The sequence below is a fragment of the Cyprinodon variegatus genome, unplaced genomic scaffold (genome assembly GCF_000732505.1).
Source record: "Cyprinodon variegatus isolate N-32 unplaced genomic scaffold, C_variegatus-1.0 Scaffold410, whole genome shotgun sequence".
NCBI classification, from domain to species: domain Eukaryota; kingdom Metazoa; phylum Chordata; class Actinopteri; order Cyprinodontiformes; family Cyprinodontidae; genus Cyprinodon; species Cyprinodon variegatus.
This window is the reverse complement of record NW_015150863.1, coordinates 315526-326592: the sequence shown is the minus strand read 5'-3', so window position 1 is coordinate 326592 and position 11067 is coordinate 315526. Positions and strand designations below refer to the sequence as shown.

At 39.4% G+C, this 11067-nt stretch overlaps 1 protein-coding gene across 1 annotated transcript in view; it reads right to left on the bottom strand.

Moving 5' to 3' along the window:
* ppp2r5a (protein phosphatase 2 regulatory subunit B', alpha) overlaps window positions 1-11067 on the bottom strand; it is a 46237-nt gene that overhangs the window by 13422 nt on the left and 21748 nt on the right. The window lies entirely within an intron of this gene.

Sequence of the window (11067 nt, the reverse complement as noted above, 5' to 3'; positions counted from 1 at the left end):
TGCAGCCTCTAAAGTGGGCTCATCTTCTTCTGGGTCAAAATCTGGATTGTCGCTTGGTGGAAGAGCCCGGAAGATGTTGGTGCTAATCTGCATGAAAAACAATAAAATAAATTGGGAAACCATTTTTTAAATCACTTTGCAGTCTATCCTGAGAAAAGTAGCAGTGTTATTTTAAACTTTTAGAGTAGATCTTTCTTTATGCGCCATGTATCCTCCCCAGTGTACACATCTGAGCCCAGTAAGGGATGTTTTTGTTCCATTTGTTTCACTGGCTCTGTAATTACCCTGCAGCCATAATGCCCACCTCTAATGGAGATTTTCTACAGATATTCAAACTCTGTTTCTACAGCAGTGATGCCTACCAGCCCTGCTACACCAGACACTATGTTTATAAACCGCATACTATACCGTAGCGTGGTGAGGTTCTAAATGAATTTGCTTACAGTCCATTTGCATGTGTCAAACATCTGACACAGATGGTACTTGTGATGTTTGTCTAAAAACTGGTACAAAAACTACAGTCCCCTAAATTTCAATTGGATTTGTTATGACATCAAATACAAAGTAATTCATAATAGTGAAGTTTGAAGACTAGTTTATGGTTTCCTACATAAATGCAAAATGTAAGCAGGTAGCCTTCATTAAAATCCAGGCTGCAGAAATGTGTGATTATGCCAAAAATCAAAAATTATGCCCCCCCCCCAAACAAACAAACTTAGAATTTCATTTTGATTTATCCTCTGAAAGCACGTTTTCGGCTTCTGAGATTCATTATTTCCGTGGTCTTAAATGGATTCTTGTCTGCAGTGCATTATGAGAGACTTTACTGCTGAGTAGAGAAATTCTTTTTCAACTTGCATGCATGGTTTTCCATGTTAGCTGCTACTCTCCCCTCCCCTTTCATGTGGTGGCAAACCCACTTTAAGAGCTTTACCACCATCTAAAAGGCTGGACTGAGAAGGCAGTGTGTTACACTAATTAAATGTAATGTGACTAAAAATCCAGTGTGTATGCAATAAGTACATTGTGCTTTTAGAATCTGTGACTTTAATGCAAATGCTTTAACGCGCGCCCTATCCTTTATCTAGGTCTTATAACCCCTACCATCAAAGAATATGTGGGCTACTTGCAATTATTATTTGTTTATAACTCTTAATAACAGTTTTTTGCTATTATGATTGTCGTTTCTGTAACTGCAATCAAAAAAACAGCTGACAGCTTCATTAATCTCCATGGCAACAAATAGCTATGTGAATAAAAATAATTTTTAGAGGCATTTAAAAAAACAAAAAAACATTCAACTTATAAACTAATAAATAGAATACTATAGAAACAGCTAGCAATGAAACATTTTTACTAAGCATCTAAAATCTCCTGTATTTCCAAGGCGATAGAAAAACTCTGCTTCTATCAACAGTTTCTTTAAGTCGTTGCTTAATTTATATAGGTCAATTGTTCTCATACCTTTTATTATTCACTTCTATTCCCTTTTTAGTAATATTACTAGTTTAAGCATTTCCAACATTCTGCAGTATAAAGTAGAAAGCTTTTATGATTACTACTAATATTGTATCGGGTCAATATCGGTCTTTATGTAATTAAACAACTGATTGAATACACCATATAATTAATCCTAAAAAGTGTTCCAAGGAAGGGGGTGTAAATCAGAAGGTTTAGACTCAATTTTAAAAGAAATAAATTAAAACCATTGAAAGCTAGTCAGAGGACTGCCTCTTGTGTTGCCCCCGTTTTCCTCACTGTAGACTCCAGAGAAATTGCATTTAGCTGTGGAGTTGAAATGACAGCGATTCATGGTGAGATACATACAGGGGCTGGGATGGATACCTGCCATTAAAATACTTCTATGCAAGAACCTGAAACTTTATATGGCACCAGTGGTGATTTCTCATTGAATACCACGGGGTTAAAATATCCCTGTAAATTTAATTAAATTATTGGTGAAATAAATCTAGTCATTAAACTTCATTAAATATGCGTCTGATTTAATCAGTATTTGGGCATTAATCAGCTGTTTATTCTGCTCTCAGGTGTGATCTCCGCTCTGCCTTGGAGCAGTCCTGTGAGCTTTGAGCCTCGGTCTATTGAGGTAAGCAGTTAGAAAGTAGAGAACGATTGGATAACAGGCCAAAATACATCACTTCCAGTGATGCCCAGCCTCTTAGGGGGTCTATGGAGAACGGGTGGGTCCTGAAGTTGGCTGCTCGATGCTGATTGGCCAACATACTTAAGGATATTTCACTGACAGTGGCCAGACAGAGAGGAGGCTTTCACTCATGAGTCGAGAGCAAAAGTGTTAATTCAGTCAGAAGAGTCATCTTGTGCTGAACTCCTGCTGTGGTTTCTGGAGTTTAATATATCAGAGCGCTTCACAACAGCTATTTTCACCAGTTATAGTGATGCAATTCCACATTTTTATACAATACATGACTCAGTTTCAGATATGCAGCAGCTGCCACTGCCTGGCACCGTTTTTGAAGCTTCCTGCCCCCACCAGCTTCTCATCGTCCTCTTTTCCCTCATTTGTCGCTTCCTTGTCCTTCTCACTTCTAACACTGTNTTTTTGCTATTATGATTGTCGTTTCTGTAACTGCAATCAAAAAAATCCTTTAAAAAAACCGCATGACTGACAGCTTCATTAATCTCCATGGCAACAAATAGCCATGTGAATAGAAATCATTTTTAGAGGCATTTAAAAAAAACAAAAAAACATTCAACTTATAAACTAATAAATAGGATACTATAGAAACAGCTAGCAATGAAACATTTTTACTAAGCATCTAAAATCTCCGGTATTTTCAAGCCGATAGAAACACTCTGCTTCTATCAACAGTTTCTGTAAGTCGTTGCTTAATTTACATAGGTCAATTGTTTTCATACCTTTTATTGTTCACTTCCATTCCCTTTTTAGTAATATTACTAGTTTAAGCCATTTCCAACATTCTGTAGTATAAAGTAGAAAGCTTTTATGATTACTACTAAGAACCTGCAACTTTATATGGCACCAGTGGTGATTTCTCATTGAATACCAGGGAGGTTAAAATATCCCTGTAAATTTAATTAAATTATTGGTGAAATAAATCTAGTCATTAAACTTCATTAAATATGCGCCTGATTTAATCAGTATTTGGGCATTAATCAGCTGTTTATTCTGCTCTCGGATGTGATCTCTGCTCTGCCTTGGAGCAGCAGGACGCTGCCTGTCAGCCTCTATGAGGAAGTCCTGTGAGCTTTGAGCCTCAGTTTATTGAGGTAGGCAGTGAGAAAGTAGAGCCCCGATTGGATAACAGGCCAAAATACATCACTTCCAGTGATGCTCAGCCTCTTAGAGGGTCTATGGAGAAGGGGTGGGTCCTGAAGTTGGCTGCTCAATGCTGATTGGCCAACATACTTAAGGAAATTTCACTGACAGTGGCCAGACAGAGAGGAGGCTTTCACTCATGAGTCGAGAGCAAAAGTGTTAATTCAGTAAGAAGAGTCATCTTGTGCTGAACTCCTGCTGTGGTTTCTGGAGTTTAATATATCAGAGCGCTTCACAACAGCTATTTTCACCAGTTGTAGTGATGCATATTCACATTTTTATACAATGCGTGACTCAGTTTCATATATGCAGCAGCTGCCACTGCCAGGCACCGTTTTTGAAGCTTCCTGCCCCCACCAGCTTCTCATCGTCCTCTTTTCCCTCATTTGTCGCTTCCTTGTCCTTCTCACTTCTAACACTATCTTAGCTTTGCATGAACTCCATAACTGACGTTGGTCTTCTTAGTTACCATCAATAATAATGATAAACATTTCAGTTAGAACACAAATTGAATATAAAAAAATAAAACATAAGGAAAAGGCTACAAGCACACACAGACAAACAGTGAGTGAATTACTCAACTTATCATTTTCCTTTAGTGGGTGAAATGGTTTTATATTAATCCAGAAAAAGTCAAATAAATTAGGGGTTTATTTATTCTTCAATTCTCATCTTTGAACACAGAGTCTCTCCTGAAATGTTTCCTTTTCCATGTCAGTCAGTATAGAGTTAATTTACTTTTAATCAACAAAGCACAGAGCATTTGGTGAAACACTGCCGATGGGCTGGCTTTCATTTTCTGTGGCAAGTTTTTAAAAATCTGATGTTTTATTGTAAGTTTGTGTTTATATGCTTTGGTAAGACTGTATTGCAGTCATATCAACTAAGCAACTTCTGGATGTTCGACAGTTTCAGCACAAGTCTGATCATGAAAAATTCCTCTTGTAAATGTATAACCCCGACAACAATCTTCTAAAGGCAGCATTGACTTGACATAAGCTGACAAACACTAAGAATTCCAATCAACGCAGCTGCAGTGCCATGCATGCTTTAATATAGTATAAAAGACTTTCTCTGCACATAGTTAAAGTTTAAACTGTCTATTTTCATGCATTTTTGGTGTAAACTTGCCCTGCAAACAATTGCCCCTGAAAAGAACCACAAGACTGTTTATAAAAATATGATCTCAGCTCCCCTAGAGACACATTATCCTATAAAATACTAGTGGAATACACAGACAGTTGCTGGTATATTAACATATTTAAACAGGTTTAAAGGTGCTGTAGGAGATCTTGGAAAAAACGGTTCAAGTAAGCTATATTTGTGAACATACACAACCATGCCTCTCCCTTCAGACCACCCCTCGAAACAACGCCTTCAAAACACATGAACGCACATGCTGTCTGCAGCACGACTAGAGCAGCTGAAGCGGCGCGTCGCACGGAGCTGGCAGGGAGAAGGACAGCCCTGATGATGCAGAGTGCTATGATCACTCCTCTGAAACAGTTTATTAACGTCTAAATTAACTTAAAATGCCAAAATTTGTCGGCAAAACATGTTCGCTTTTATTATCCCGGTGCCTGCAGGTTGGATTATGTACATGAAAAACACCTTCCAGCCGCTGCGGCAAAACGCGAAGAGGCGAATGGGCCACAGGCTGCTGTTGAATGGGATTCCTAGTGACAGCGCACCGCCAGTGTACTGGGGTCTGAGTGGCTCCGACTGAAATAATATTTGAAGGCAGAATGGTAATCTGGATGAACCGACTGCACTGACCATGTTTTCAGGTGGACTTTCCCCACTTCAAGATTCAAAATACTTTTTACTCACTCATCACAGCAAATATAGCCGCCATTAATAGGCAAAGAAAGGATAAGGTAACTCCACCCACTTTTTCCACCTAGCAGCAAGAGCAGAAGAGATGCTTCAGCCGTGCATCAGAACTAAACTTGTATAAGCATCAAAAATGAAGCATCGCCCATGTTTTTGCTGCTCTTGCTGCTTTAGGTGTGAACGTAGCATAAGAGTGGCCAACCTGCAGCCATGGCGTCCTGCATGAGCATTGGGGGGGTCGAATCGCTCATGTGTCAGGGTACGTGCAGAAGGGGGAGGGACAAGCAGACGACCATGATTGATGTGTCAGGAACCAATCGTGTACAACAGACCGTCTTTTGTGACTGGTAGGTTATTCATTGATTTCTCACTGTAGCAGGGACCGTTTATTTTAGTTTAACTTCCGGACCTTCTAGTTCACTGCTTGCTATGAGACTGGGGAGATCTTTAAGCCACATAGTATAAAATGCGTCAGAAAAAATCTCCTACTGCACCTTTAAGAGAAGAAGAGAAAAAAAAAAAAAAAGATGCAAATTCAGTCTGTTACCTTCAGAAGTGAAACACCTGATTATATAATAACAAAATGATGACTGAAACAGAAAGATGATTAATAAACCATTAGAGACTGCATCTGCCACAACTCATTAAAATTCTGCAACAGAGACAATACCAGTAGACAGGTCACTGCCACCTCTATCCCCCTATTGTTATTTTTAGCTAGGGTAAATTTGAGAGTGAAACGCACACAAACACACAGCAGGGAGCTGGAAAAGCCAGTGTTATGTGATTGGATGCACAAACACACGCTCAAGTGATAAAGGCAACATCAAATTAAGTATTGGCAGCTGGAAAATTCAGCTGACGCTAATGGGCGAGGAGGGGGACATAGGAATTTCAAACCTCAACAAACTGTGCACCAAAAAAACTAAACTGTAGCAGCTGGCAGCCCCAACTAAAACTTTTACATTGTCCTAATAACCCTCTACTAATGAAACCAGCTTCTACACTTTAATGAAACTTAAAGCGTGAAACTGATTGTATTAAAATTCTAATTCTGACAGATGGGGTGATAAATTGGGAACACAAATCATCCAACAACAAACAACTTCAATATCCACTATGGAGGCTCCTCTTGCAAAGTGTGGGCTATTATCTACTAAATTTTTTCATATCTGATGCAGTTTACGTGCCACAGTAGAACAAAGTTGTGGACCGACTAAAGACATCGACAGTGCCTTGCAAAGAAAAAACTTTAATAGCCTGATAAAACTCCCAGTTTAGTAAAGCTAATGTATTTTTTTTTTATTAAGAACGCAGCTCATAATTCTAATGAAGAAAAGAAATGTTGGAAAGTGAACATTTTCTTCATTCGCATTCCCCAAATCCAATCAGCTTCCCTGAATATGAATAAATGCATCCCTACAGCGTAATGCTCACAGCATGTTTTATCATAGGGGATGATGCATTCAGGGTGAGGTTCAGTGGTGGGTTTTTAGCAACACAGCTCTTTACAGGTCAGCCAGAGTTCAAGGCTTTCCTTTGTCTGACCAGAGCCCTTTCTCCTCATGTCGACTCTGTCCTCTTTATGGCTTCTGACAAAAACTAAACAGGACATTTAAAAACAAAAAATAAAAATTTTGTACCAAATATACCATAGATTAAATACAATTCATCTTGAATTATCTGTATGGCTTTGGTACGTTTTAGTTTGTGCCATTTTCTAAATGCATTAAAGTACAAATAGGGTGAATATTTTTTTCTAATGACTGTATGTAACAATTTCAGCTGGGATATGAAGTACGTGAGGGCGTGTGAGGACCGTGTGGCGACAATTGATAGCATCTTTTCAGCTTTGATAACCTCATCTTATGACTACACAACTAAGACCTGGCCTTAAGAGAACAGAGAAGGTCTCTGCCATGTCCTGTAACATCCGTTTCTGAGCACAGCTGCTTTAGTTTCTTAGCAACATAACAAAGCTTAGAGGCTGATTGCAAAATTGCACTCAAACATGCGCATCATTTATGAAGTGGATTATTCAAGAAGCTGAAATATAAAAAAAGTTAAAAAGCGTAAAATATCTATTTTATCTGATATTCATTCATTGCAGCTTCAACTGGATTTAAGGGTATTGTGACATTACAAGCTGTTCTGTTGGATGAATATTAACTCAGGAAGAATGCCCATATTACTTTGACATTCAGATAATCCAGCTTTGATGATCTCAAAGGAATGGTGGGAGGTTTAGTTTTATTCATCCTTCTCAAGGACATATCGGACAGTCGGCTCTCCTGTATTAACGACACTGAGCTCTTATTACATTGTGTGCTGTCCTTTTATTTTGTAAAAGTCAGAACAGTGCGGCTGTTTCTGGGTTAAATAAAACGCCATCCATTACCATCAACCATCCATACAATCACCGACTGTTAATCACTAATGGTTTCCGTTTGTTGCATAATAAATGTTTAGGTATGTAATTTCATAGATAAATCTCCACAAATGTCGAGTCAGAAAGTCATTAAAAGTTTACCACCACCTGTGGATTCACTGCTGAAATGGGAGAGTAAACTACCCATTGTACATCATATGTTATGTGTGGTTCTTAAAAATATATATACGTATACTAGGGATGGGACGATTTATGAAAACCGTCAGAATCGTTCGGTTCGCGTGTGTTTCGTTTGGTTCATGCGCTGCTCCTTTTTCTCATAGAGGAAGCGATTACACTCCAGAGCAGAAGGTGGCGGTACTGCGACCAAAGCCAACCGCCAGTAGTAAACAAGAAGAAGAAGCAGCGAAGCAGCTTAGCCGGGTGTAGCAGGGGAAAAAAAATCAGTTGTTGTGGAGAATTGTGTCGGACTGGCGAGTGGGAAAGAACAGGAGTTGGAAGACGCGCCAGCAGCACTTTATAGGTCTGCTGTATGGGAGCGCTTTGCATTTAGAGTGACCTACGATGACAGCGGAAACAAAGTTGTAGATAAAAGTGCAACAGTGTGCAAGCATTGTGCAACACGTTTTGTTTATGCTAACAGCAACATGTCATGCTAACCCCGAAATCCCTCATACTCCGTCAGCAACCCCCGCTCCGCCCCGCTGCGCTCCAGACCGGCTGCTCAAAGCAAAGCATACAGCCTCCACTGTGGCTTCGTCTGCTCCCCTCTGAGTCCCTTGGAGATGGTAGAGAGCATGCGCGAGATGATTAAAATCAAAGCAGCAAAACATACGGAAATGATCCAGGGTTTCCGCGGATCATTTAAAATAATTACAATCCATTATTTTTTGGGGGATTTTTTCATAATTTTTTATGGGATTTCGGTGTAACAATCAACATGTATCGAATCGAACCGAAAACCGTGACCAGAAACCGTGAATCGAACCGAACCGTGGATTTTGTGAACCGTTCCACCCCTAATGTATACACTCCAGGTTAATTATCTCTTAAACCAAACAATGTTTTCTATTCATTTACCAGAACTCTAGGAAAAGAAATTGTAACCCTAATCCATGCCACAAATTGCAATGTTGGGCCAAATTAATTCTAAATCTTGCCCTAGAGTTTTTATTCCCAAAGGAGATTTAAGGATACCTCTGCAAGGTCTGCATCTGGAATCATGTAGCTGAGACAGTAAGACTTTTGAGACTTTACAATAGCTTGTAAGGGCGGGCATACACTGGAAGATTTTTTGCCCGTTTTGGGCTAATTTTTGTGTCTTGCAAGAATAATTTTAGATCGGGCCGAGTGTCAGCTTCATCATGCGTCCTGTAGCATACAGATGATAATGAGAGACGATTAGCCTTTCACGACAACCTCCTGATCGTGAATTGTACGTACCGATGAAAATCAAACATGTTTGAAATTCCCTCAACTCTGTTGAGGTGATCCTGAGCTCATGCATGTGCAAACAAGTGAATGCTTCTCTTCACTGACTTTACTTTCAGGTCGCATCAGAGCGATAGGTTCCGATGCGGCATGTGCAAGAACAGCAGATACATCTTTAGCTGTAAACTTTTATACTGTGTGGTTTCGTCGTAGAGTTTGACATCGTAGAATGTTCTGCTCGCTCTACCAGATTCTCAGACAGCATACAAATTGTAAAATCATTCCTTAGAGCATTCTTTTACTAATCGAGACAAAAGTGCTGTCATCTGTGCAGATGGTCAGACCAGTTTAGTTTGTTTAAAAGGCTAGATTCAACATGACAAAATTTAAAATTTCAAAGTATTGCAATGAGTGTGTTTCATTTTTTTTGTTTTATGTGCTACTTTGTGTTGGTCCATCATATAAAACCAAATAGTCCTAATGTGGATGAATTTAGGCAAACCGTTCCATGGAGTATGAATACTTTAGCACAGAGCTGTGTGGAAGGGCATCATTTGATGATTATTAAATTTTTCCTATTATAATTTTATCATCAACACACCACAGCAGCTAACATAATCCACACAATCGTCAGCTACACTTCTGACTCTACATTATTGAAAATACAAACAGTTGGACAAAACAAGAGAAAACAGTGTGGGAGGATGGTAAACATGGAAGGCGAGCAAGATATTTTCAAGAGGGTAAAAAGGAAACATTTATGCGTGAAAGTCATGTAGGAGGATTTTAGAACAGACTGTACCCGAGTGTTAGAGCTGCAGATAAAACTTGAGCAGGTTCACAGAGGATGGGGAGATGAAGCTGTGTCTGCCTATGGGTGATAACAACCAACACCTAGCAACTGGGCGTGCAGGAAACCAGGAGAGGAAGGAACAACAGAGAGCGAGTATCGAGCTGAGCCGCAGCAAAAGGGGAAGAAAACATGATATACTGACGTAAAGGATTTCGTCTCATGTCTCTGATTATACAGAAAGTAAATGAAACCTCCCTTTATATGGATGGGAAACGTTGCCGTCTGATAACTGTAGTGATCAAAGCATTTTTTTTTTTTCTCTGCAGCAGAATGTTGGGCAGCACTTACAGCAATTATCTCTTCATTGTCGTGTGAGGCCAAACATAGGGCATCACTGAGAGCCATCAACAAGCTACAGAACGGGATCCTGAATCCGGCTTCAGCTCGTGTTTTTCTCTCATATGCAGCAGCATTTCACCAATAACAAAGATGACAAATATCTCTGAACCAGTTTGAGCTATTTGTTTATGCCTCACCTGTAAAAACTTCAGAAGGCATCTAGTTACATGGATTTTATTCAAGTATGTTAAAGTAGGCTGTATACAAAAGTAAAAAAATAAAGGAGAGATTAAGTGAACAATGTATCCTTTTCCTTTAACTTTACAATTAGGTCAACAATGTTTGTCTAACAATAAAATCCCAATTAGAAAAATTAAAGTTTATTGTGCTAATGCAGCAAACTTAAAAGTTCAAAAGGTACAAATGCGTTCATTGGCTGTAAAAAGGTGACGCAACACTCAGTAAAACATTCCACACAATGACACAGAATCCCAAATCAATCGTTGCAGAGCATGACATGAATTACTGCCTACAATCCTTCAGTAATCTAAAGACTCCTTGACTCAGCTGAGGCTACGCTCAGCTGCATCCATCATTATAATCTCCAGTGTAGAGTGAATCACTGCAGCAGTGTGTGTGCTGTCTTCTAAAGGCTGCACAGATGAGTCATTATCGCACCGTGGGAGGAACATCAGGCGACTCACAGGGCAACAGTTACCGACTCATACCTACACTGGACTGGTCAAAGATACTTTAGCGGGTTCTGGAAGAGCTGTAGAGCTTTGCATTGTGTAACGGGACTCCTGCACAATCGATATGCTTATCACCAGACCCAAAATGGTGCATATTACTGTAGCCCTGCTGGGAACTAAATAAAAAAAATAAAAAAAAGATCATTGGTATACTTCAAATTCAGATAGCCCCTATAGTTCCCCGTTATTTGCAAATAAATTATAAACTTAA